Genomic DNA, 26,839 nt, shown 5'->3' with positions numbered 1-26,839 from the left:
CAAAGATTCACAAATATGAAAGCTGACAGATTATTTGTTATGGTTCTTTGAATGTGAAATGCTCTAACAGGCCAATGTGTTTGAACACTGGGTCTCTGGCTGGTGATGCGGTTATGAGAAGCTATAACATATTGGAGATGACACCTGCTCATCTTGATGTTCTAACCTAGCTCTGCTGGCTCAAGCTCTGCTTCCTAGTCTGATGAGATGTGGGATATCCTAGGCCTTAGATTCTGCCATCATAGAAAGATCCACTTGTGACACCGTCCCTGAAACCATTGAGTTTATTACCATATACCATGAGCCACTTTTGCCAGGTATTGGTTTCAGTTATTAAGTAAAGTAACTAAAAGAGAAATTGATACTAGGAATAAACCTTATGCTATGATGAGGTCTGGTCATACAGTTTGCAGAACTCTGGAATATATTTGTGGGCAGAATATGGAAGAATTTGGAGCTGCTGGCTATGAAATCTTTATCATGCTATTGTCAGAGTTTAATAGGAATCTTCTATATGACTGTGGAAGATCATTTACTGCTTAATATGCATGGAATGAAGACCCAGCTCTTGAGAATGGGTACTATATTAGGGATTGAGTCTATTTGTGTTATATTCTGGAAAAAAGGTGTGGCCATGTTATGACTGTATTCAAAGGATCTGAGCAAGGCTTCACTTGCTCAGAATAGGAATGGAATAGTTTCTTTGGCAGAGGAGATCTGAAGACATGCATAACATCCCTCTGTGGCATGGTTATTGCTTGCAGCTTTTGGCAGAAAGGTAAACACACAGATGTAAGAAACTGTACAGATTGGAAATGAAAAGACCTTGTGCATGATTAAAGTTTTGAATAGAGTGGATTTTAAGTAACTTTTTTATATAAGAGTGACATTAATGGGAAACCACTGACCGACTTTGACGAGGACAAATGGGTAAGATGCCTTCAGGCAAGACCCCAACCTTCAAAGGCACCACCAGTAAACATAAAATTAATCTGAAAAGGGTAAGTCTGTAGAGATAGAGCCTCCACAGGAGCTCTGCTTTAACATGACTGCACTGAGAAATGTTTCCCCGGGTTCAGCTCCACAGATGTTCCACAGCTGCTTTAGCTAAGGTCAAAGAGGCCATGTTACATCTTGAACTGGGAACAGAACTTGGCATTTTCTAAGTGTTGTTGATTTCCAGGCATGAAAATCCAGGAGTTAAAGGGTCACAGAGTCTTGTTCCCAGGCTCCAGAAAACAATGAGACAAAACAATGTCAGGTTCCCTGAAAGGAATCCCTAAACAGCTGTGAAAGCTGTGAAGGTGAGACCTACATACAGTAGTTATCTCTATATGTTGGAGATATCAGGAATACAGAAGATCTGTCAAAGAAAGTGGTAGACACCAAGTAATTCGATTTATGAGAGTACCCATATATGCTGCAAGTGTCAAGGGTAGAAAAGTCACATTTCCTAAGTGTGTTGGAGCCCAAAGATGCTATCAAAAATACTGGTTGTTAGGCACAGATCTGCAGGGTTGACTGTTTGCCCTGCTGGTTTTCAATCTTGATTTGCACTGATCTTTCCTTCCTGTCTCCTGTTCATGGCTTTTGGAATGTGAATGTTAACAATGAATGATTGTATATTGAAAATATGATAATTGATTTTGATTTTACAGAGGTTCATTGCCTTGAATCCTAATAGATATGTCAGGCAGTGGATCCATAATCACTGCTGAAACTAACAATATAGGAACTGGTAAAGTTGAGCTGAATTCATTTTTCTTTTTGAGATGTGCATGAGCCTATGGCAGTTGAAGAAGGAATATTATGTTTTGAATGTAAAGTATCCTCCCTAAGCTCCTATGTTGAATACTTGATCCTAATGGAGAGATGGTTTGGAAACACTATGGAACTTTTCGGTCATGGGGCTCAGGGCCTTAGGGGCTGAGGATTCAGAGTTTGTGATCAGCTCTGTTCTGGTCTACTGAGAAGTAAGGAATCCAGTCACAAGTTCTACCACTACAGAAGTCCCAGCACTTATGCTTTTCACCATGGAAGACTGCATTCCTTCAAACCATGGACTGAAGTAAGCTTCGTCTACCTTAAGTTACGTTTGACAGATATTCGGTCCCATTTTATATCCATTGCAGAGGTGAGTGTTTAGATTCTAGACATGATATGGAAACGTAAAATGAAGTTATGTTATCCTGTCTTATTATAAACACTCAAAATGTGGAGATTTGTTAAAAAAAGAAAACAGTAGCCAACTTTAAAAAGCTCAAAATATTCAAAGGTGAAATAGAAATAGCTAAATAATGGATTATAATATAAAATATAAAATATTCTTCAATTTTAATCAATAAATTTAGTTAAGCAGATTCCCTTTCCCACCCTACAACCCAGGATTAGTGGCATATAATCCTCTGGAAGCTTGAGTAAATCTTAAGATAAAGGAGCACTCACTCTGTGTGTGTGGGTTTTTTTTTCAAAATGGAACTCTGATAACATCCTGCACTTGAACTGAAACACACTAAAAGCTACTTGCGTCTCAGGCTAGCATTGCAAAACATGAATTGATGGTTTTATTTTGCTAATTGTCTAGGCATAATCTTTATTGTAGATCTATCAATGGCTTCCTTTAGTCTTGAACTACCAGAATAGAAACCCTGACACTTCTTAGGCTCACTGACTACATGAGCAAATTCTTCATAATCTCTCTACTCCATTCTCTCTCTCTTCTTCCCTCACTCTCTTCCTTTCTTTTTCTTTCCTCTTTCACTGTCTGTCATGAATAATGCATATACTAATTATACTAATGTAATATGTTACCAGGGATACATGATAAATAGTCTCCTATATTTACAATTTTTCTATAAGCCTAAAATTGTTCTAAAAGATACTTATTTCTAAAATTGTTTTATTTGATAATTGATCTAATTATTCATTCTCTTTGGATACAGTTTTCATGAAGCTAATATGTATGATATTTTTGGATCAGTGCTAAGCACCAAGTTAATATTAATAAGTATCACACATGAGTTTATGGAATGAATGGCTTCTCTTTTGTCATTATATTTTGCATGCCTCCTTTATCAATTTTCACTAAATAAAGAGATAAACTCCATATATTTTTTTTTCCTCCAGGGTCTGATTTTTACTCCTGTGTGTCAGGCTCAGTGAGCGTGACTGAGGATAGATTCTGTATTTCATGCCAGTCTATCTATTACAGATGTTTGAAAGGGACGGACTATGTCTTCAAGTAGCCAACACCTTCCCCAGTGAGTCAGTTTTAGGACTCTATGCTTTATATTGCTGCTACCTGTGAAGTTAATATCATCAATATATGAAACAACTAGTTTGTAAACAGGAAGATACAGTAGTAGTTATATGATGACATCAGTCATGCAAATAGCTCTACCAGTGACGAGCACAAATTTCTTGCACAATTTAAGAACAATATCACATGGCATTGTGTACACTCAGATTTACTTTCTCACACTTGCAAGGTGTGTGATCTTATCAAGTTACTTCTCTCTGTTATAGTTCTCACAGTGTTTGGATGAAATGAATGCATGGTTTTTGAAATGTAGAATATACAGGTGAAGGAGACAATAAGTAGTGTGTGTTCAGCCAGGAACCAAGTTGAATGTAGTAGTTCAACAAGCAAATTAGAATTATTTTTCTTAATCTTGAACTATTCATGGTGAACATAATGTGTAAAACTGAATAGGTAATATCTTATTGAGAACAACCTCTAATATCCAAAATAGTAGCATGAAACCACCTTCTCTTCAGATGATTTCCAGAAAACTTATGTTCCGTGTCTGCTTCAGATAGAAAAAGAAATTGTGGAAATATCAGATGTTCCTGTAGGGAACATCAGTGATAGTTTTGTTTTCTTCTGGTGTGTTACTCTGTCGTTAATTTTATTGATGTCTTCAGTTTGCCACTTTTCCTGTTATCCATTTCTTTTCTATGAAGCATATATTGGACTATCATTTTCCATTGCCAATTTTGGCTGTAATGTATATTTCATATCTTTTCAGGCTTCCCACAATAACACCTTTTTTAGTTGTATGATTTTATTCAAAAACTGTGCATTTTTCTATCTATCTCTCTCTCAAAAACAAAACAAAACACCCTTTTCAGCATACACATGATTTTTTTTTACCTTTATTTGCCCCATTCCTGACATGACATTCAAGTAAATCCAGTTTGCTTAATCCTCTTACTCACTGACTTCTTTCTCATGGTAATCATTGATTCTGCTTAAAAAGTTTCCTTTTAAAATTAAAGTTTGCCCTGAGCCTGTAAAATCTTTTCTCCATACCTATTAGATTTTTGAGAAATGGTTGATAAAAACACCTTCAGTGATAGTACAGAAACATTTTAAAGGAAGATAATGAGAAGGACTTTGTAGTTCTGGCTCTGAAATTCTGTCATCAAACTGAAGAGTACTGGCAGTAAGTTTGGGGTTCTTCTGTTTTATTGCCTGGATCAGTTACCTGAATTTTCATTTCCCAGGAGCTCCATTTTTGCTTTGAAGATCATCATCTATCAGATGAAATATAATGAATTGAAACCTGCCGAGCCTTTAGACTCTCTGAATTATGAGAAGGAATGATTATTTGCAGCGACACAGGGAATGAAGATGAAAACGCTAAGACTTTGTCTATCACACTCTGCTGAGCATCAGTTCCAAAGCTTCTTGCTGGAGACTCTCCAGTACCACAGGTTGGAACAGCAAAAATCAAAGACATCCCTGTAGCCCTGGTACAATAGAAGGGTGCATGCGAGGCTGGAAAGGCACTTATCACATTGAAAGGACCAATTTAGCACTAAGAACTGCTAATGGGGATTTCAAGATGAGTCACAATTTGTAAGCATTCCTGGCAGGAGGTTGAAGGTTTTATAGCTTGGGGAACTGAGGGCAATAGGACTGTGTCTTAATTTAAGTGGAAATAGCAAAGATTTAAGCATCATACCTCTTTTCTTATCAGAAAATAAATGTGTTACATTTTCCCCTGTGGTGTGTGTGTGTGTGTGTGTGTGTGTGTGTGCATTTCAGTTATATGACATAAAAATTTCAGGGGCCACATTACTATTCCAGAGGTAGTTACTTTCTGGTTTCTCTGTCTCAGGAATATAAGCCCATCCTTGCAAAGTTATCGGAGCCAGACCACTACTAGTCTCAAGTGACTATCCAGACTTCTAGAAAAATAAACCTAGATTTCAGTGCAAAAAACTAGAAATATTTGGAATTTTAAAATGACGTCTTCTGACCTACTTTTATGTAGAAAATTACAGGAATACTAGTTAGTAGCTCTTATGGCATGAAGTAAATGTACTATTATAAATTGAATGCTTGAACATTACCAGCCCACAAAAGAAGACAATGCAGCCACTCTTTATGAGACCTAATTCACTAGGATCAGAAGGAAGGAAAAGAAGACCTCCCCTATCAGTGGACTTGGGGAGGGGCATGCATGTAGAGGGTGGAGGAAGTGAGGGATTGGGACAGGAGGAGGGAGGAAACCACAGGGGGGATACAAAGTGAATAAAGTGTAATTAATAAAGGCAAAATTTTGTATAAATAAATAAATAAATGAATGAATGAATAAATAAATAAATAAATGAATAAATGAATAAATAAATTGAATGCTTGTTGTGAATTAGAGGCCCCTCCAATATTTCATTTATGTTAGTCAGATTATTTCAGGAGGGAAGAAGACCAGAATGATTTTGTGTTTGGTGTCAGGCAAGTTCTGAGTTCACACACTGTTATGTGCTGGAGTTCACCCAACATACAAGCAGTGAAGGCTGGATTTGAGTCCAGTTTATGGTCTGAGTGTTAATTTACCAAGTTCTAAACACACTACAGCTAGTCTTCAAGAACTTTGTGCCTCTTAGACTTTAACTATAGTGCTTTACAATTTTCTCTATAGGAAGTGCTCTACCAAAATAAAGAGGAAACGGCCTTTTCTTTCTCTGATTCGTCCCAGCTGAAACATCATGCACAACCCAAACTGTGAGCACAGCTGCTGTGCAGCTTAAAGTGGTTCTGAAAACTGAGAACCTCAGGAGCAGGTAGAGATGGCACATTAGGGACCTATCCGTGTACTATCAAAAATGCTGCTCTGGAAATGTGAGTAATTTTTGAAGTGAGAAAAGTCGTGTTTGTTTTCTTGCTTGGCTCTGGGAGCTTTGTGTGTCAATGCTGTGAAGAACTTGGGCGAATAAAATGTGGTAGGCGCTTTTCAGAAGCAAGACTCGGCTGTAACTAATTCACCTTCACAGTCTCCATGTGCTTGAGGCCCAGTGGAATGAACGCATACAAAAACTAAAAACAAAAGACAGAGTCACTGCATTTCCTGGCCTGCCTGTTGAATCTTCTGTTTGTCTCTACCCCACCTGAGACCTTTACTGCCTGAAACTGCCTTCTTCCCCATCCTTTCTTCTTCCGCAGTCCTCAGTGATTCCCTCCTTGGTTTTCTGGCAGCTATTGCAGTAACAAAGAGAGCTTTAGGGTCCTCTCCAGCAGAAGCCCTAAAGAGATGGACCACATAACACCAAAGAAAGGAATCAAATGTGTTGTTGAAAGTTCATCATCTGCTCAAGAACTAAAAGGGCAGAGCTTTACGGGGAAACAAGGCAACACAGTACAAAGATGGAGGTGAGAAGCCAGTGCGGGTGGTGTGCTTCAGAATGGTTCTAACATACCCAAAAGGAGGCTCAATTAGGGTGAGGATCGGATAATGTGAGATGAAAGTCAGAGCTACAGTTTCTGACTTGCGCCATTGGGCATTATTCAACTTACGTAGCCCTGGTTTTCCACTAAGTTTTGGAGTTCAAAAGTACCAGAAAAGACCCCAGACTTTATTCAAATTATAATTAGGTGGATTTATTAATAATTGCTAGTGGGCTGACAGCCTTAACGTTAAACCAAAGGCATGTGCAAAAGAGGGCAGAAGAAGGGTTTTTAAAGGTAGGCAGCACAATTATCTCAGTTCTGTGGAACATGCAGCTGAGTGAGAAACTGCTTTTACTCCCCTCAGTTGTGAGCATACTCACCTGTACACAGCTACAAAGGAACTGTCTCACAGCCTGGTACATAGTGATAAGTGGGTTTACCAAAGCCAGGGCAAACCTTTAATTATCTCCTAGCAGTTTTGCAATTTTAGGGAGGGGCCAGGAGTCAGAGTTGCCAGGAAATTATCTTTTTAAAATGTTAAAATGGGCGCCTCACAAAGAATAGTTTTTCTTATTGAAGAATCTAGAACGGATGCCTAGCACAAAAGGGAGTTTTCCTTAGCCATCACAAAGGGGGATTATAATTATGTCCATGGACACAGTTTGTGAGCAATAAATTAATCAATCATAAATTTATAAACATGGTGTGAGAGATAAATAAGCAGGAGCTAGTGAAGTATTCTCATAAGAACAGACAGCTATAGCTTATCAATGTGACTGGAACACAGCAGGCACACATCAGCAAGTATGGATCTCATGATTGTGTATCTGGGCAGGAGACATAAATCAGTGGGTAAAATGCTCACCTTGCAACAGTGAGGAACCAAGTCAAACCCTCAGAGTTCACTTTTTAAAAGGAAGGAAGGAAGGAAGGAAGGAAGGAAGGAAGGAAGGAAGGAAGGAAGGAAGGAAGGAAGGAAATGAAAAGGAAGGAAGGAAGAAAAGAAAGAAAGAAATAAAAACAGAAAAAAAGAGAGGAAGAAAAAAACTCAAAGCAAGGCAGTGGTGGCACACACCTTTAATTCCAGCACTCAGGAGGCAGAGACAGGTGGTTCTCAGTGCGTTCGAGGCCAGCCTGGTCTACAGTGTGAGTACCATGATAGCCAAGCCTACAAAGAGAAACCATATCTCAAAAGCAACCAAAAAAAAAAAAAAAAAAAAAAAAAAAAAAAAAAAAAAAAAAAAAAAACACAAAAGGAAAGAAAAAGTAAAAGAAAAAAAATAAAAGGTTGACATGTCCAGCAAACAACCATGTTCACCTTCTGGCCTTTACATACATAAATACATACATACATGTGCACTTGCACCTGCCCCTACAAACTCAGGTACACAGACTCACACGCACATACACGTATAACAATTAAATTATACATAACAAAAAGGATTACAGAATAGAACACAGAAGCAAAGTGATGAAGAGTGCCCCTGTGCTTCAAATATCTGCAGCATCTTAGCCCCTCACAGTGATGATATTTGAAAATATAATCTTTGGTTCATGAGAACATTGGATGATTTTACTGGATAGAAACTTCTGACTGGATGTAGAGAGATCACAGACGAACACTATCTTCCATCTCCCCTCTCCTCTTCTCTCTTCTGTACCGTCTCCAGTTCTATTCTCCGTGTGTGACACAGACAGTACAGTGAGAATACATGCTCTACGCTAGAAAGAGGAACACAACACTGCACACACACTGTGAGGTAAATGTTTTCTGTTTAAACTACTCACTACATGCTCTTTTGGTGCCACAGCTGAAGCTGATCAGTGCTAGTAGATGGCCCACTCCAGAAGATGACTCATGCATCTTCAGTTGGCTCCTTTCCTGAGTTCTTAGGGATGCTTTTGTGTCAGGGTGAAATTCATATCAAGTTTAAGAGACTTCAGGAGAATTCACACTTCTGCTTAGAATATCTTCAAACATAATGTACCCTATGGAAATAGGTATAAGGGGCTTGGACAGTGCCTAAATGGACCAATCTGACCTTGAAATCTCCTTGAGGGCAAAAATGAGCTTGAAGTCCTCATCCTCTTATCTCTACCGCTCAATGTTGCTATCACAGTTCTGTGCTACCATGTCCAGTGGAACAGGAAAATTTTAATTATGCCTACATTTAAAACTGTCTCATTGGGCATTCAAACTATTTTCACAGGGAAGAAGTCACTGACGGGTGAAGGAAACAAGCTAATTTCCAGCTTTAGCTCAGTTGCTAAGAGCAACTCACTCTTTAATAAAACCAAATGTGCTCTTCCACATGGCGTCTCTCTCTGTCAGCATTGCCTTCAAGGAAAAATTGGGAGATGGTCTCTTGTCCTCGCAAAAATAGTGAACATTAGAATTCATTTAAAGATTGCATTGATCCAACCAGTAACTGTAGCATTTTACTGTAGGGTATCCACATGTAATTTCAAGTATGAATTACTGCTGCATAATTATGACTCTAATTATCTTTTTATACTCTGGGTCAGTTCATTAAAACTACTACCCAGTGAGCACTCTTTCATCTTCTTCAGTACATTCCATTGTCACAGGCTTTTTTTGCCAAATGCTCAGCTCCACACACTAAATTGGTATTTGCTTCCAGTTTGTAACAGGCTCCTTTATACATTTAGACATGTCCTTAGCCTAAGTGCATTTGCCACACTTTGAGAAAGCTTTAAAGACCTTAAAAAATAATTGAAATGATTACCAGCAATACTAAAGTGCATTGCAACATTAAATGTAAATCTTTACTTCCAGCTTAAAAGCTTTCCCTTTTGCCTAACAAGAAAACTACATGGTAGTTTGGATTATTTGTCTGTCCTCAAGTAATTTTGCAGGCAAGAAATAGCATGGTGGGAAAATATGTGCCATCTTGAAATATACATAAAAGTAGTGCCAAGAAGAGGCAGAAATAATATAGATAACAGAAAAAATAATGTTAGAAAAATGAAATTCTAGCTTTATCAGCCCTGGTTATACTGGTTGGCACCGTGTCCTCCCATGAATATGCTTACCTCCTTACACCTGGATCCTGTGATTGTGAACTTAACTGGCTAAAGACCTTCACAGATATACGTAAGTTAAGCATTTTGAGGTGCAATCATCATTGTCTGTTTTAATAAGCTTTAAGGATAAGTGCTTACCAGAGGTAAAAGAAACATAGGAGAAAGCCATGTGGGAAAAGCAGAAATTTACAGCATCGTGAAAGTCAAGAATGTCAAAGGTAAAGAGAACAAGAAAGGATCTCCTTTAGAATTTTGAAAGGAAATAGCCTTGCTAACACCTTGACTTTATATTCTAGTCTTACTACAAGAAAATTGCTTGCTCCCAATTGCATAAAATAGCTGATTATATGCTGGAGAGATGGATCAGCTCTTAAGAGGGTGTACAGCTCCTGGATAAGACCTGAGGTTGATTCCCAACACTAACAGTGGTCTGTACACAAGAGCCATTTGTGGAGAATCCCATGTCTCTGACTTGCACAGGCAAACAAAGATAAACATACACATAACTAAAAATAAAATAAGAGCTGGAGATATGGCTCAGAAGCTAAGATCACTGTCTGCCCTTCCAGAGGTCCTGAGTTCAATTCCTAGCAACCATCTGATGGCTCACAACCATCTAACTGTGATCTGGTGCCCTCTTCTGGCATACAGGCATACATGCAAAGAGATCACTAACATCCATAAAATAAACAAATGGAATAATATTGAGCTATTAAAAATAAGGACATCATGAAATTTGCAGCAAATGGATGAATCTGGAAAAGATCAACATAAGTGAGGCAACCCAGACCCAGAATGACAAACATAGTATATACTCACTTACAAGCAGATGTTAGCCATAAAGCCCACATCCAGTGATAGACTTCTGCCCTCTGCTGCCCACAAGACCACACCTATTCCAACAAGACCATACCTTCTAATCCCTTTCAAGTAGTGCAACTCCCTATTGAAAAATAATTCAAATATATGATCCAATAGTGTCTTTCTCATTCAGACTACCACAAAGGGTCTTGAAGATATGTAGGAAATGTTTTCCAACATTGCAAGGCCAGCTTTAAGAGCTGTGCTTATTACTCAGAGGACAGAAAAGTCTTCTATCTTCTTATTTATTTGAAACAAAATGAAAATCTTGTGGAAGCTGAGGTAAAGAGTTAATATTTTAAGATATTTAAGAACTCTGACTAAAATGCTCAATCCCCATCCCGAAAGGCAAAGAGGATAGATATCAGAAGAAGAAGAAAACAGGAAACAAGTTAGGAACCTGCCACAGAGGGCCTCCGAAAGGTTCTGCCCTGCAGACTATCAAAGCAGATGCTGAGACTTATGGCCAACTGTTGGGCAGAGTGCATGGAATCTTATGAAAGAAGTGGTAAATAATAAGATCTGGAGAAGACAGGAACTCCACAAGAAGAGCAACAGAACCAGAAAATCTGAGCACAGATGTCTTTCCAGAGACTCATGACTCATACTCCAACCAAGTACCATGCATGGAGATAACCTAGAACCCCTGCACAGATGTAGCCCATGGCAGTTCAATGTCCAAGTGGGTTCCATAGTAATGGGAAGAGGGACTGCCTCTGATATAAACTGATTGGCCTGCTCTTTGATTACCTCCCTCTGAAGGGGAAGCAGCCTTACCAGGCCACAGAAGATGACAATGCAGCCACTCCTGATGAGATTTGATAGACTAAGATTAGAAGGAAGGAGAGGGGGACCTCACCTATCAGTGGATTTGGGGAGGGGCATGCATGAAGAAGAGGGAGGGAACGTGGGATTAGGAGGCTGGAGGGCTTTATGGGGGAATACAAAGTGAATAATTTATAAGTAATAAAAGTTAAAAAAAGAAATTTGTATCACTTGAGAATTTTTGTTTCACTCATTCAAAGGAAGTTCAAACAAATGTGAGATAACTGGACATAAATTAAATGGGAAGTTTCTACCTGCTGTGCACAAAGAGATGACAGATACAGGAAAATAGAGTGAGGGCAAGAAGGATGGTCCTGGCAGTGTCTAGATGCACATTGTTGCAACATGAAGGATCCATATAGGTAGTGAGATAGCTGAGTTTGGCCATCTATTAGATTGGATTTAAGGTGTGTATCATAAAAATTTAAACTGTTTATCTCCTGGTGACATTTCCAGAAGGAGACTATGTGCATCTTTCCCATGATCAGATATGTCAATGTGGGAAGGCTGTTCTTGGAACAAGTCCCCATTTTTGTTCTCATTTGACTGTATTCTAGTGATGTTGAACTACTAAGTCGAAATCCATACATAAATGATTCTTGTGATTTTATTCTTATACAGCTTAAAGCATCTGCACATGTCCTTGTATTTTCTCTTAGTTTATTAAAGGCTCACTTGGACATGCTTTCATGATGCTCCTCCTTAAGTATTTATCACACCTCTTTTCTCCATGATATCAAACATTACAATTATAAAAATAAATAAAAACATAGCATGATAAATGCAACAAGGATATGAAAAAGGCCATGTTAGAATGACCTGGAAATGTTTTCTAAATGAGGTTTCTCTTTCCCACTTACCGCACAAGGTGAGGAGGAGAGAAGGCAGAAGGCAGGGGTGAGGCCCCAGCTGTTATTAACTATAACGAGAAAGCCAGTAGATTAATCACGTTTGGAGGATAGTCATTTTGAGTTTGAGAGAGCTATCTAGCATCCATAAGTAGTATCAAGCAGGTAGATGAGAATTATATAGGGTTAAACTATAAGGGAATGATTTAAAGTAGAATGGAATCTAAAAACATGAAGGTGAATGAGTCTGCCAATAATATGGGGCAAAGAAGGGAAGGGCTGAAAAGTTCAGTAGTGAACATATCTAAGGATGACCACAGTGGTAAAATAAGAACAAATTAAAGTGAAATGAGATTACTATGATTGTTATTAGGTCAAGTATTATATTAGCTATATTGAGTGTTGATTTGGTATGATAAAATCTCTGCTTACTTGAAAAGAACAAGTTTGATGAGGTAGTAGAGATTAAATAATAACTAAATTAGATTTGCAGGAAAACATGCAAAAGCGTTAGAAATGAAAATACTGACTACTCTTACAAGAGATTCAGTTTACAACTAATTCCAACAGAGAAACTGAATGGTGATTCAAGGAGTGCATATGTCAAAATAGTATTTTATTTTAAAAAGCCAAATGAGTAATATAAATCTTTTTAGGAGTGATCTGAAAGAAAAAATGGCAATATAAGACTGAGACCAGGTTAATGTCTTGAATTTTCATTCTATAGCATCTTTTTTTCCATTTTTTTAAATTTTTTTTTACTAGTTACAGTTTGTTAACTTTGTATCCCTTCTATATCCCACTCCCTCTTTCCCTCCTAATCCCACCCTCCCTCCCTAATCTCCTCCCTGCCCACTTTCCAAGTCCACTGATAGGGGAGGACCTCTTCCCCTTTCATCTGATACTGTTTTATCAGGTATCTTCAGGACTGGCTGCAAAGTCCTCTTCTGTGGCCTAGCAGGGATTCTATAGCATCTTAATAGGAATACATATATAGAAGAATTTAAAATTGTACTTTAAAGGTATAATAAGCATATTAAGTTCAAAATGTTAAATAGTTACCTACTATACAAGCATTAATTTTAGTTTAAAATAGTTTCTACTGGGTCAGGCATTATGTTGATATTCATATTGACGTTTTCCTGGGATATTGTCCTTGAATTGTTTTCATTAGATTAAGAAATTGCCTTCTGTGCATATAGCTTTGGTGATTCAATAATGCAAAACCTTAAAGTGAAAATCAATGCCCGCTTATGTCTAATTGAACAAATAATGAGCTTTTAATCTTTTCTGAATGAGATGTGAGAATTGGTACTCACTTAGATTTTTTTCAAGGGTTATTGAAATTTAATAGTGATTCAGGTAGGTGATCAGTTACATCATCTGAAACATTATCCCCAGATGTAAAATGGCAGTTCTGTAATGTACAACATATGTCTGCAGTGAGGACACAGTGACTTGAAGCCCCATCAACTCTGAAGTCATGTCTGTGTGCCTTGTGAAGTGATCTATACAACAAGGATGAGTATTATTGCAGTCACAGAGCCTACATCTCCAGTACTCAGTTTTTCATATAAATTAACTTATAGTGGTTATGAATAATTAAATTGCTTGAATATGAAAAACTGCAGGAGCGCTTAGGTCTTTTGAGAGTTAATTCTATAACTTTTTCACTTAGTGGAGAAAAGTATGACTTCAAGGTGTCATTATGTGCCATTCTGTAACCCCACAGATCTTTGGAGTTCAGAAAATGGGCACATTCTTTCTGTGTTAAGTAGTGACAGATATACTGCATAGACGTTAGCAAGCAAAACACAGAGAAGAAAGAGCCAGGGACAAATAGAATTTCTAAGTGCACATGATCAAAGATCTAACTCCTTCAGCTAGGATTCACTCTCTAAGTGTTGCATCATACACACAATGCTCAATAATGGAGCCTTTCGGGAACATTTCATTCTCAAGCCGCATGACGGTAACAGGGTAATTATTATGATCTACGTTATTCCTTTCCAACACTGACATCAGTTCCAAGGCTGTATTTGTAAAGATCTTGCTGTTCTTTGGAATAGGGTTCCAGAAAAGCCATCTGACTACCATTTTGTGAATGTTTTTTTGTTATCACATTGTTACTAAAATGCCTTGACTATGTAATATACTATGTTACTGAATAATTCTAAAACATAGACTCATTTTATAATACTTCAACCAAGTTTCAATGTGAGATTAACACTTCCTTCTAAGACTGAACAAGAAGAATCAATCCAAAGTTGTTGTTTTTGTTTTTGGTTTTTTTTTCTTTGAATCACTTCCTGTGGTACTGCTTAATATATACCTCAACCATACTCAAAAACTCATTTGGGATGCCTGGTGATATTTATGTTTTTATGTGTTCCTGTTAGATGTATATTGTTTTGTTGTTAGTGTTACTGTTGATAGCATGTAATGTGTGATGTTCTCCCATTTTTATTGTATATGCAATAGATGGAGGTTGAAATAAATATGTGCATAATATATATTTATATACATATAAAAATTTATTTTTTATCTCTGAGATCTTTTATATCATTCTGATGAAAATTGCAAGTCAAAACAACTGGGTAGTTTGTAAAAGAAAGGATAGGAATATTGACTACATATGAAGGCATATCAATTAAACAATTGTGCATCTTCTAGGGTGAAAATTTTCCATTAGGCTGATTCAGATGATTTGTCCGATTAAGAGGCTTGCCTCACAAATCCAATGAACCGAGTTTGTTTCCCCTGAACCTATGTGGTAGAAGGAAAGAAATGAGTTCCAAAAAATTGTTCTCTGACTTCCACAAAGATGCCACGGCACGCACCTGCGCCACCCCACATAAACGGTAGGAGTGTAATAAAAGAAAAATTTAATATGGCCCTTACTGAAAAGCTAGCTTTGGCTTTTCTTTCTAGGATGCACACTTGCTCCTGTGACATGGTTTGCTACTTAAAGAAAACATATTGTTTAATGTTACATTTACATACATATATATGCATACCCCTTTGAGGTATCAAACAATTCAAAACATCATTGATTGAAACTGGAAAAGCAATTTTAACTCATATGTAAAGATAGTCATGATTGTGTCAATTGTTTGAGAAAGTTACCATGTGAAAATGTAATTAAAGGTGACTATGTTTGTTTCTTTTTGTTGTTGTCTTAAAACTGAAAAAAAGGGTTGTCTCTTGTTTCCCAGGTTAGCCTTAAACTTTATGTAGCCAGGAATAAACTTTTATTCCTTCACCTTCCATTCCAAGTGTTATAGTTTTTTTTTTTCTTTTTCCCTCCACGCATGGCTGTGTTTGTTCCTTAATATCTTAAATTGGTCTGTTTGAACTTTTCTTTTTCTAGATTTAAAAGATCTTTAATGTCCTTCCATTCCAACGTTTAATTTGTTGAGCTCGTTTTATCTCTACATTTATCTATTAATCTATCTATCTATTTATTTATCTATCTATTTTCTGCTACACTATTTCAAAATTTAATATTAATGGGGAGTCTATAATTAAGAGGTAACTGATCAGTTACGAAAACATGGAATGACTGGTATTCATGGCTCATGTTTTAAAATATTTGAGTAATGTCTATAGTGTCTGAAACATGTATTTAGTCATTACTTAGTACATAGATAAGCATTATATTAAAAATAATCTGTTGACAAAATACAAAATTAAATCATTTCAAAGTTGACTTTTATTCAGATTAGACTTTAATATTTGTTTCCTAGCTTCTGCTAGTTATTGACCTTTCTAGCACAAGATTATTAGTGAAAGGTCACAGCCTCTTCATTTTGTTACCTTAAAGCTGAAGAATTTATTATCTCATCCTTAACACTACGGCAGCTCATTTCCTCCATGGGCTATGTAGTACATAAATAATGTAAGATTGAAAGCCAGAGAATTCCTTTATCAGCAGATACCAGAGCACTTCAAAAACTCCTTTTCTGGCTTGAGGTAACAGTCTGCTTTTATGCTGAACTTACTCAGAAGGCTTCGTGAGCTGCAGCTACATGGAAGATAGACAGGAGAGTCTGGGCAAATCTGAGGACAGCCGTGCCACAGACTGAGTCCATGCTGCCTAAAACTCACTAACAAGAGACTTGCGGAAGGCAGCCCGAGTGCTAAGGAGACGGGCTGTGTGGCAGCCTCTGAGTCTAGATTTCATTACTGCTTCTCCAGAGAAGCATGGATGGCATGACAGGAAAAAAATTCAAAAGTTGAAATAGAATTCTGCAGTAGAAATGAGAGAAGAATGAAGAGACAGGGATGTTTGTGCAATTGCAAACAGAATGGCCATATTTACTTTCCTTAGTAGAGTTTAAATAACAAAGTGACAGAAAAAATCCTGACTGACAAAAATATAACAAATTTCTCAATTGCTGCAAATTTTATTACCACCCAGAGGAATGGAAATAAAAATCAATATTCTAGTTCTCAAATATACATGCAGTGGAATACAGCCAAATAATTATGTGACCAGTTTTTGTTTTAGTTGCTTTAAGATGGCTATCATCAGAAGGGTCAAAAGATCAGTGGTTTTGCCACTAGACATTTGGAGGCCTAATTAAACTTATTTACGCATTCCAAAAAATCACTTTTATTTTTAAAGTGCTATTAAGCACTGCTTATGCATTTGATACTCAAGCCTCAGTGCTCTTGACAGATGTTAAATGGCTCTAATGCAGGAGAAAAGTCAAAATCTTCCACTGATCTGAATCACATTCTGCATTAAATGCTTTAGCATCAAACACCATTAACAGCTATTGAATAATGTCAACAAACAATATGATTATCAGTGTGGAATAAGTGTGAGTTAAATATCTCACATATATCTTAGAACAATTACGGATACTCAACAAATTTATTGTTGAATACAACTTAAGTTTCTACCTTGTATTTCAGGACTTACTAATATAAAATCAAATAACACAATTATACAAAGAATGGCTGAGATATTTTTCAGTCTCTTTCAACAAATGCTAAAATCACAATGACTGCCAGGTGAACTGTGATTGAAAAAAAAACCTGCCAACCACGTGTTATATTTTATATCAAAAACTTCACATTTGGGATCTTTTCTAAGTGTTTTAAACCATAAAGAAGATAAGTTCAGCAAAGCTGTGACTGAAAGAATGGATAGTTTCAGTGTTTTATCTGCTTTAAATAATTTAGCATAAAATGAAACCAATACATGTTGCCTTTACATACCTATTAGTACCTGTAGTAAAATTATTTTAAGTAGCTTTATATTCTACTCCACAAGATGTAAGGTGGATATGACATATTGAATAATTTAATGTGAGAAAATTAAATTGGTATTATAGAGACAAAAATGCTACAAAGACAATCTAAGTAATTTATTCGAAGTATTTTTCATACAACAAAAGGTATGAAATATTTATGTAGCAATTAAATACAGGAAGATGAAACCTAGAAGGTAAGTAAAACAGGTTCCAAGAGACATCCACTAGATACAGGCACTATGCATTCATTGACAAAAACAAATTTTGAGAGACAGGGATAAAGACGCAGTTACAGAACAAGAGGCTTGCGAAGAAAGGGCAACATGGTGGAGAAACATGCAACCAACGTAGACTGAGCTTGAAATGGTGTTGTGTATTTGACTAACCAGGTGTAGTATATTTTGGTATAATACACCAGGGGGATAAACAGACAGAACCAAAGACTGTCCTTCTAAGCATGTCAGGCACGGGTTCTATCTCATGGTGTGGACCTTTAATCCCACCACAGTGGTTGCTATCTCATTTATGTCACGATTGAACCAGTATATTACTCAGGCACGTCACTGTTGCAGATTGCAGGGTTTGTAGCAGGGTTGGGGTTTACCTTTCTCCTATGGTAGTGTGCACAGTACCCTTTGGGGAAAGGCTCTTTTAAAGCACCTGCTTAACTTGTCCATGTTCAATAAAATATGCAAATGTTTTCTTCAAAAATAGGGCCTAAGGATCAATTTGTTGAGATACCCTGAGGTATTTAATGGTTTCCATGGAGCCCCTTTGGCTAATGACTCAACTAGATGTAAACCATTCCAGGCACTTGATAATGAAAGATGTCTAGTGAAGCCATTTTCTCCATTGTTATTTGGTTCCTCTATTCAGATTTATTTCATCTATGTGTATATATATATATATATATATATATATATATATATATATATATATTTAAAAACTTCTACATTAGTAGGTTTCACACGATCTCTCAATGTCCCTTAGAGTTAGTTGTCCCTCTTCATATTTCCTTCCTTTCCCTCTTCTTCTATCCCATTTTCAATTTAATCCTCCCACTCAAGTCTTCCCCACCCCATGCGTTTCCATAACTATATAGTTTCTTTCCCTTCCTTGGAAGATCCTTTCCTTCCCCCAGTTCCTTACTCTATACCTAATTTTTCTGATAATATAAATTTAACATGTCAGTTGAAGGCATAAAATCTAATATCTACATATAAGGGAAAACATATATTTGTCTTTGGAGGACTGTGTATTTAACTCAGGATAATTTTTTAGCTCTATTCATTAACCTGCAAATTTCATAGTTTCATTTTTAACAGCTGAATAATATTCCATTGTATAAATACACCATACTTTATTATCCATTCATCTATTGATTGGCATCTAGGTTCTTCCCAATTCCTTCCTATTACAAGTATATCAGCCCTGCCCATATATGGGCGAGTGTATCTATAGAATGTAGAAAACTTTGAGTATATGTTCAAGAGAAGTGTAGCTGTAGACTGAGGTAAATCTATTTCCAGTTTCCTGAATAATCACTGGACATAAAAAAAGTAGGACAACAAAGAGTATGGTACACAATAACTTACTAAGAAATTAAATGAACACATTGAAATAAGCATGCATATCCATGGATAACACACCACTATTCGTGATAGCCAAGATGTAAAATTTTCATTAGTTTCGATTAGCAGATGAATGAATTAACTGTTAAATATAAAGCACGGAATATTACTCAGTTGCAAAATACTGAAATCATGCATTTGTGATAACACGAAGCTGTTTTGTTTGTTTGTTTGTTTGTTTTTATATTGTGTCATAAGCCCTGAATACAAAGACAGATAACATGTGTCAGAAAGGAATAGATGTCATTAGATGTTTGGAAGATGGGGTAAAATAAACAGATGGACATTTTGACCCGCATATCTACAACATGATCATATCATATCTAGAATTTCACTATAAAATACCCGTAATTGTATTTTGTAATTGAAGCTTTCCTACTATTTAAACAAGACAGTCATCATCATTTTTTCTTTCTGTTTTTGCACTAGTCACTTACATAATTAAGTCACATTTCTCAGAGTTCCAAGTCTAGTTAAATTCTGGGAAGACTTGGTCATAGATAATGTAAGACAGAAAATAAAAGACCTTGGGTGAGGCTAATTTGTTGCTGCATGTAAAGAAAAATATTCTACATTTATTATAAACTTCTGGATATATATATTAATTTAAATTTATGTTTTATGATTTATTCACTTTACATCCTGATTGTAGCCCCTTGCCTCTTCTCTTCCAGGTCCCCTTCCTCCCTCTTTCTCCCTATGCCACTCCTCTATTCCTCAGAAAGTGAAAGTTCCCCTCTCCTACCATATAATTCAAGTTTAAAATTTTTCATTAGGAATGCTTGCATCCTCTTCTTCTGTAGTCTGGCAAGCCCCTCCCACCAAAGGGAAGTGATCAAAGAGCTAGCAACAGTATCCAGGTCAGAGACAGCCCCTCTTCTGGTTACCAGGGATTCCACATATAGACTGAGCTGGGCTACAGCTGAGCAGGGGGTCTAGGTCCTTTCCATACATGGCCTGTGGTAGGTACATCAGATTCTGCAGGCGCCCCTGGGCCCAGATTTGTTGGCTCTGTTGGTCTTCTTCTGGAGCTCCTATCCCTCCCAGTCTTTCTATTTTGCCACTTTTTTCTAGGGCTCCTGCACTCTGCATAAAGTTTGGCTGTGAGTCTCAGCAACTGCTTAGGTCCCCTGCTGGGTAGAGTCTTTCAGAGAGCATCTGTGATAGGTTCCCATCCTGTTCCCTCTCTTTAACCACTTCAAGTGTTGATTTTTTTTTTCCTTTGAATGATAATTAAGAATACTCCATAGGCTCCTCCTTGTTAATTAGCGACTTGAGGTCTGTGGATTGTATTGTGGCTAATATATATTAATAAGTGAGTATATACCATGCCTGTGTTTCTGGGTCTGGGTTACCTCACTCAGGATGATCTCTTCTAGTTTCTTCCATTTACCTGTAAATTTCATGATTTCCCTGTTTTTAACAGCTGGTTAGTATTCCACTGTGTAAATGTACCACAATTTCTATGTTCCGTTGAGGGACATCTTGGTTGTATCCAGATTCTGGCTATTATGAATAAAGCTGCTCTGAACATGGTTGTACAAATGTCCATGTTGCATGGTTGAGCATCTTGGGGTATATGCACAGTAGTGGTATAGATGGTCTTGAGTAACACTATTCTCCATTTTCTGAGACAGGGCCAAATTGACTTCCAAAGTGGTTGTACAAGTTTGCATTCCAACCAGTAATGGAGGATGCTTCTAAACATCCTCACCAGCATGTGCTGTCTCTTGAGTGTTTGATCTTAGCCATTTTGATGGATGTAAGATGGAATCCCAGAGTCATCTGATTTGCATTTTCCTGATGACTAAGGGTGCATTTCTTTAAATGTTTCTCCACAATTCAATATTCCTCTGTTGAAAATTCTCTATTTATTTCTGAACTCCATTTTTCATTGAATTATATGGATTGTTGTAGTTTAATTTCTAGGATTCTTTATATATTTTAGATATTAGACCTCTGTTAGATATAGTGTTGGTGAAGATCTTTTCCCACTCTATATTCTGTTGTTTTGTTTGCTGACAGTGTCTTTTGCTTTACAGAATCTTTTCAATTTCATGAAGTCCCATTTATTGATTGGTGATATTAGAGACTGAGCTTTTGGTTTCTGTTCAGGAAGTAGTCTCCTATACCAATGAGTTCAAGGCTTTTCCCCACTATTTCTTCTAACAGGTTTAGTGTGTCTGTTTTTCTTTTAAGGTCTTTGATCTACTTGGACTTTAGTTTTGTGCAGGGTAATAAGTATGGATCTATTTGTGTTTTTCTATATGTAGACATCCAGTTAGACCAGCACCATTTGTTGAAGATGCTATCCTTTTTCCATTGAATGGTTTTGGCATCTTTGTCAAAAAACAGGTGACTATAAGCATGTGGATTTATTTCAGGGTCTTCTATTCAATTCCATTGATCCACCAGTCGATTTCTATGTCATTACCATGAAGGTTTTAGTATTGTTGCTTTATAGTACAGCTTGAGATCAGGGATGGACATACCTCCAGTAGATATTTTATTGTAGAAGATTGTTTTAGCAATTCTGGGTTTCTTGTTCTTCCGTATGAAGTTGAGATCTTTTCTTTCAAGGTCTGTAAAGAACTGTGTTGGTATTTTGATGGAGGCTGCATTGAATCTATAGATTGCTTTTGGTAAGATGGCCATTTTTACTATGTTAATCCTATCAATCCATGAGCATGGAGATCTTTCCATCTTCTAATATCTTCTTCAGTTTCTTGTTTCAGAGGCTTGAGGTTTTTTTCATACAAGTCTTTCACTTGCTTGGCTAGAGTTATAACAAGGTATTTTATGTTATTTGTGGCTATTTTAAAGGGTGTTGTTTCCATGAGTTCTATCTCAGCCCATTTGTCTTTTGTATACAGGAGGACTAATAATTTTTTTGAGTTAATTTTGTGTTCGACATTTTGCTGAAGATGTTTATCAGCTGTAGCAGTTCTCTGTTTGAATTTTTTTGGCTCACTCTAGTATCATATCATCTGCAAATAGTGATACTTTGACTTCTTCCTTTCCAATTTAAATTCTCTTGATCTCCTTTAGTTGTCTTCTTGCTCTGGCTAAAACTTCCAGTATTATATTGAAGAGATATGGAAAAAATGGGAAGCCTTGTCTTGTCCCTGATTTCAGTGAAATTGATTTAAGTTTCTCTCCCTTGAGTTTGATGTTGGCTATAAGCTTGCTGTATATTGCCTTTACTATGTTTAGGTATGTGCTTTTTATCCCTGATATCTCTAAGACTTTAAACATGAATGAGTGTTGTATTTTGTCAATTTTTTTTTTTGGCATCTGAGGAGATGATCATGTTTTTTTGTTTGTTTGTTTTTCCAGTTTGTTTATATGGTGGATTATGTTGATGGATTTCCATTTACTGAACCAATGCTTCATTCCTGGGATGAAGCCTGTCTGGCCTGGTGGATGATATCTTACACATGCTCTTGGATTCAGTTTGTGAATATTTTATTGATTACATTTACATCAATGTTCATAAAGACAGATTGGTTTGAAATTCTCTTTCTTCGTTGGGTCTTTGTGTAGTTTAGGTATTAAGGTGACTTTGGCCTCATAGAATAAGCTTGGTAATGGTTCTTCTCTTCTGTTTAGTGGAATATTTTGGAGTGTGTTGGTATTGACTCTTATTTAGAGGTCTGATAGCATTTTTGCTGAAATCATCTGGATTTTCTGGTTGGGTACTGGCTTCTGATATATAGAAATGGGTATCCATTTGGGACAGTAGAGAGTCTTCGCAAGAGCAAGGAGGCAGGTGTTGTGCCAGGATGTGCTTGGTTATTATTACTCTGGGAATGAGGATAAAAAGTAGAGCCCTCAGCCACAACATACATCTGCTAAAAAGCTGGATATGAGGTTAGGAAATGAGTCCTGGAGAAAATGATGACAAGGGTGAATCTCTGTCATTAGCCTACTCGATTCCCCTGTGTAAGTGGCCTGTGGGTTCCTGGGAGAGCCTGCTGGAGTGAGGGCTGGGGCACAGCAATGAGTGAGGGCAGAGAGGTAGGATCTGAGGAGTCCACTGAAGATGTGGGCAGGGGTAGAAGAGTGGCCTCATCGGGTTTTCTTCCAGGGATAAGACTGGGTAATTTAATTAGGAGGAGTTGAGGGAGAAGCAAAGATCTGATGTTAGCCTACCTGTTCTCCTGCCCAGAGTGGCCTACGAGCTTTCAGGGAAGGCCTGCTTGTAGTTGACACTGGGACAAATCAAAGGGTAGAGGGAAGAAGGTTAGGAGAGAAAGATCTGTGAGATCTCCTAGAGATGAGGTATGAACAGAGGCTGCCACGGTGTTGTTCTACAGAGCTGGGGATGAGATTGCAGGATTGGAGTTGGAGGAATGGAAGCAGAGGTGGAGATCTACAGTTAGCCTACCTGCTTTCTCGGTCACAGTGGCTTGTGGGTTCCCAGGGAGTTTGTGCTGATTTTCTAGTATTTAAGAGCACATTAATTCCTTTATTCAGTGTTGCCTCTAGAGCACATGCAATGTTATCCTAGAAATAATCAGCTCAATTAGTAGTTATTGGGTTAAGAAAAAGTATGAATGAGTATGTTATATAATACACAACCTGGGGATAGAAAATTATTTTAGCAATGATAATATTGCATGAAACAGTAACAGGACCACATTTCTTTTGTTTGTGAATTCTGGCTCTTCTTGCATTGCGTTTTTAATGATTCTGAACCTTTAGTGCATAGCTGGATCACCCAGAGGCTTGTTAAAACACAGATTGCTGGCTCCAGGTTTGTTTTTTTTTCTGATTCTGCAAGTCTCGGATAAAGAGAAAAACCGCCTTTCTAACAAGTTCCCAGGGGACATTGACATTGCCGGTGCAGATGCCACAGCGTAAATACTTCTGCCCTAAGTTATATATAGAACACACCTTCTTTGTGAGTTCTCTGCAATTGGTCCCAAAATGTTCTCTAAGATCTAAGATACTCCATCTGCATCATTCACTGGTACCATCTTGTGAACATCAGATTTCCCCATGACACCCATGATACCAGGAATCTATTATGGTACTTAGCCTCCAGCTACTGCTGTAATGCTGTCATTGGTCTCCGATCCAGAAGTCTGTTGTATTCTATAATAATTCATTAAATTTAGAGCTATGAATTGAGTGTTGCATATTGTTAGTCACAATTCTCACTATACTTATTAAATCATAAAGTCAGCTTACAGGATCTGATTTCTTCACAACATGATGAACAAGCAATTTTCCTAGTACATTACGACATTGATATTGAAAAGATCTATAGTATGTCTTAATTGGAAGCCCTAAATGCTTTCTTCTCGATAAAAATTCAGCTTACAGTTTAAGAACAATTCACAGACTTCACAATTCCCAAAAAGATAGAGAAAGAACATAAACATGTGAGCTAGGTCTCAACTGAAGCAAAAAGCTATATCTTATGGTTTTTAGACTGTAGACATTCATTCATTTTAGACCATATGCTATAAATATAAAACAATAAACATAGATCAAAAAGGTTCAGTTATCCAGGCAAATGGAATGAGACATACAAGACTTTATGGTCGGCTTTTTAGGTCAATTTATCATAGTTACCTATGGATTTTTATCTAGCTTCAAAGGAAGACTGCCATTATTCGATTTTTGAAGTAACAAACCATACGAAACTAAAGCAAAGATCAGTTTTATTTCTCCCCAGTCACTGAATTCATGTACTAATAAAAGAGGAGACAAGCATCTTATATATATATATATATATATATATATATATTTTTTTTTTTTTTTTTTGAACTTCAGTCTCTATTTTCTTCTCATGAGGCATTAAAAACAGTCAGGTTCATCAGGAGGAAACATAGAAGTTGACAAATAAAACAGCCAACATTTTCTTCATTATTCTTTTGTAGTTAACCCGTGCTTCCTCTTTTTCATGATCAGTGAGAATGACTGAGCACGAAACTATGTGCATCATTATTAGTGCATGCTTAAGAACAACTCTGCTGCTGTTGCTTATATTAAGTTTCACTGTAAACAGTGGTTTTTATCTTACTAGCTAGGCTTTTTCCTTTAGTTCGAATGTTCGAATTTGATCTTCCCCAGACAGGTTCAAGATTTGAGAATTTAATTGACAACTGAGGGCTTTCAAAATAAGTTGTTGATTCTTGGGGATTGCAGCATAATTAATGGCTTCATCTCAGGTTGGTATTACTGGGAGGTGGTGGAGATTAGGAAGTGAGACCCCACTGGAGAAAGCATTTCATTAACAGCTTCTGCTGGCATTGTATCTTGCCCTGGCCTCTTCCTGTGACCTGGCCTCTTCCTGTGACTGTTTTTCTGTGCTGTGGCAAGCTGTCTCCTTGTGCTCCTTGGCCACCATGATCGTAATGGCTCCATTTATCTATGCTCTCCTTAATATGATGGACTGAAACTTCTGATACCATGAGCCAAAACAAAACAAAACAAAACAAAAAACAAAACCAAAGAAGAAATCAAAACCAACCAAACCAAAAAAACTCACCCCTTTCCTTTCTGTCAGTTATGTGGTACAGCAACAATGAAGCTAAAATACATGTAAGCCATTGACTGCTATGATTTTGACTGGGTCACTCATAAACAGGATCCCTTGTCATGAAAAGTTTGAAAATTGGAATGAATAACATATAATTGTTCTAAATGAATCTTTCAAAATAATATTTATTGCTTTTTGTTGTTGTTGTTATGGTTTGTTTGTTCATTTGTTTTCTCTAAAAACTGTTGTTATTATCTTTGGCAACAGAAAATAAGACAAGGAATCATATGATTCATTCAAAAATAAGATTCTTTTCTTCCTTGTCTAGCTTATAATTCCAGAGTTTCTTCCAAACTTCAGTTTGACCTGATAACTTAAAAACCTTGGCTCTCCTCTGTGATTATAATCACTAGGTTCCTTGTTCATTGTTCTCGTTATTCATTTGAAATAAAGTGAAGGTCATTTCATCTTCTCTGTCCCTTTAAAACAAATTTTGTTCAATAAGTGCTAAAACTGGTGTATATTCAATGATGCTAGGAAGTTTTACAAAAATAAAATACTCACTACGCTTTGGTGAGTGTTGATAAGATAATAAAATCTCTGAAGTTGACATGTCTGGGGTTACAGTTACTGAGAAAAACCGAGCTCAAGCCATGTGCTCATATTTCACTTCAGAGTAGTCTGTGACCCTTTTCTACTCTAAATTTTCTATTTGAAACTGTTAGCATTTATAATAACAGTCATACTTTGAGCATTGAGCACAATTCACACTCTTAGCTCTCATTTAATTAAGAAAAAAAAATCAAATATAGCTTTTTTTCCCCCAAGATTCATGTTGTTTCTAAGATTTCTTATTCTGAGTGTGAACTACTTACTTAATTGAAATTATCTGGAATCATTAATTAGATTCTTAACCTGATTTTTTCCTGTACTTTACATACTTTGGTGGGTGGCAGAAGATAGAGCCTTTATCTATAAATAGTTGGACTGGATAGAGTCCCAGGTTTTATTACTTGCTGCTATTCATATTATGGAGCACAGTCACAACAGGTCCACCACTACTGTCACATGAACTCAGAGTTCTAATGAGGATAAAGCTTGTTTCCTTCATAAGAGCTTTGAAGGTGGTAATTTCTCCATAGTATAGACCATCCTCATCTTATGCCACTCTGCATCTGTCCACTGAATCATTGGAATGAAAAATG

This window comes from Psammomys obesus, unplaced genomic scaffold (assembly GCF_907164565.1).
Source record: "Psammomys obesus unplaced genomic scaffold, mPsaObe1.curated_primary_1811, whole genome shotgun sequence".
NCBI lineage: Eukaryota > Metazoa > Chordata > Mammalia > Rodentia > Muridae > Psammomys > Psammomys obesus.
This window is presented reverse-complemented; position numbering follows the sequence as displayed.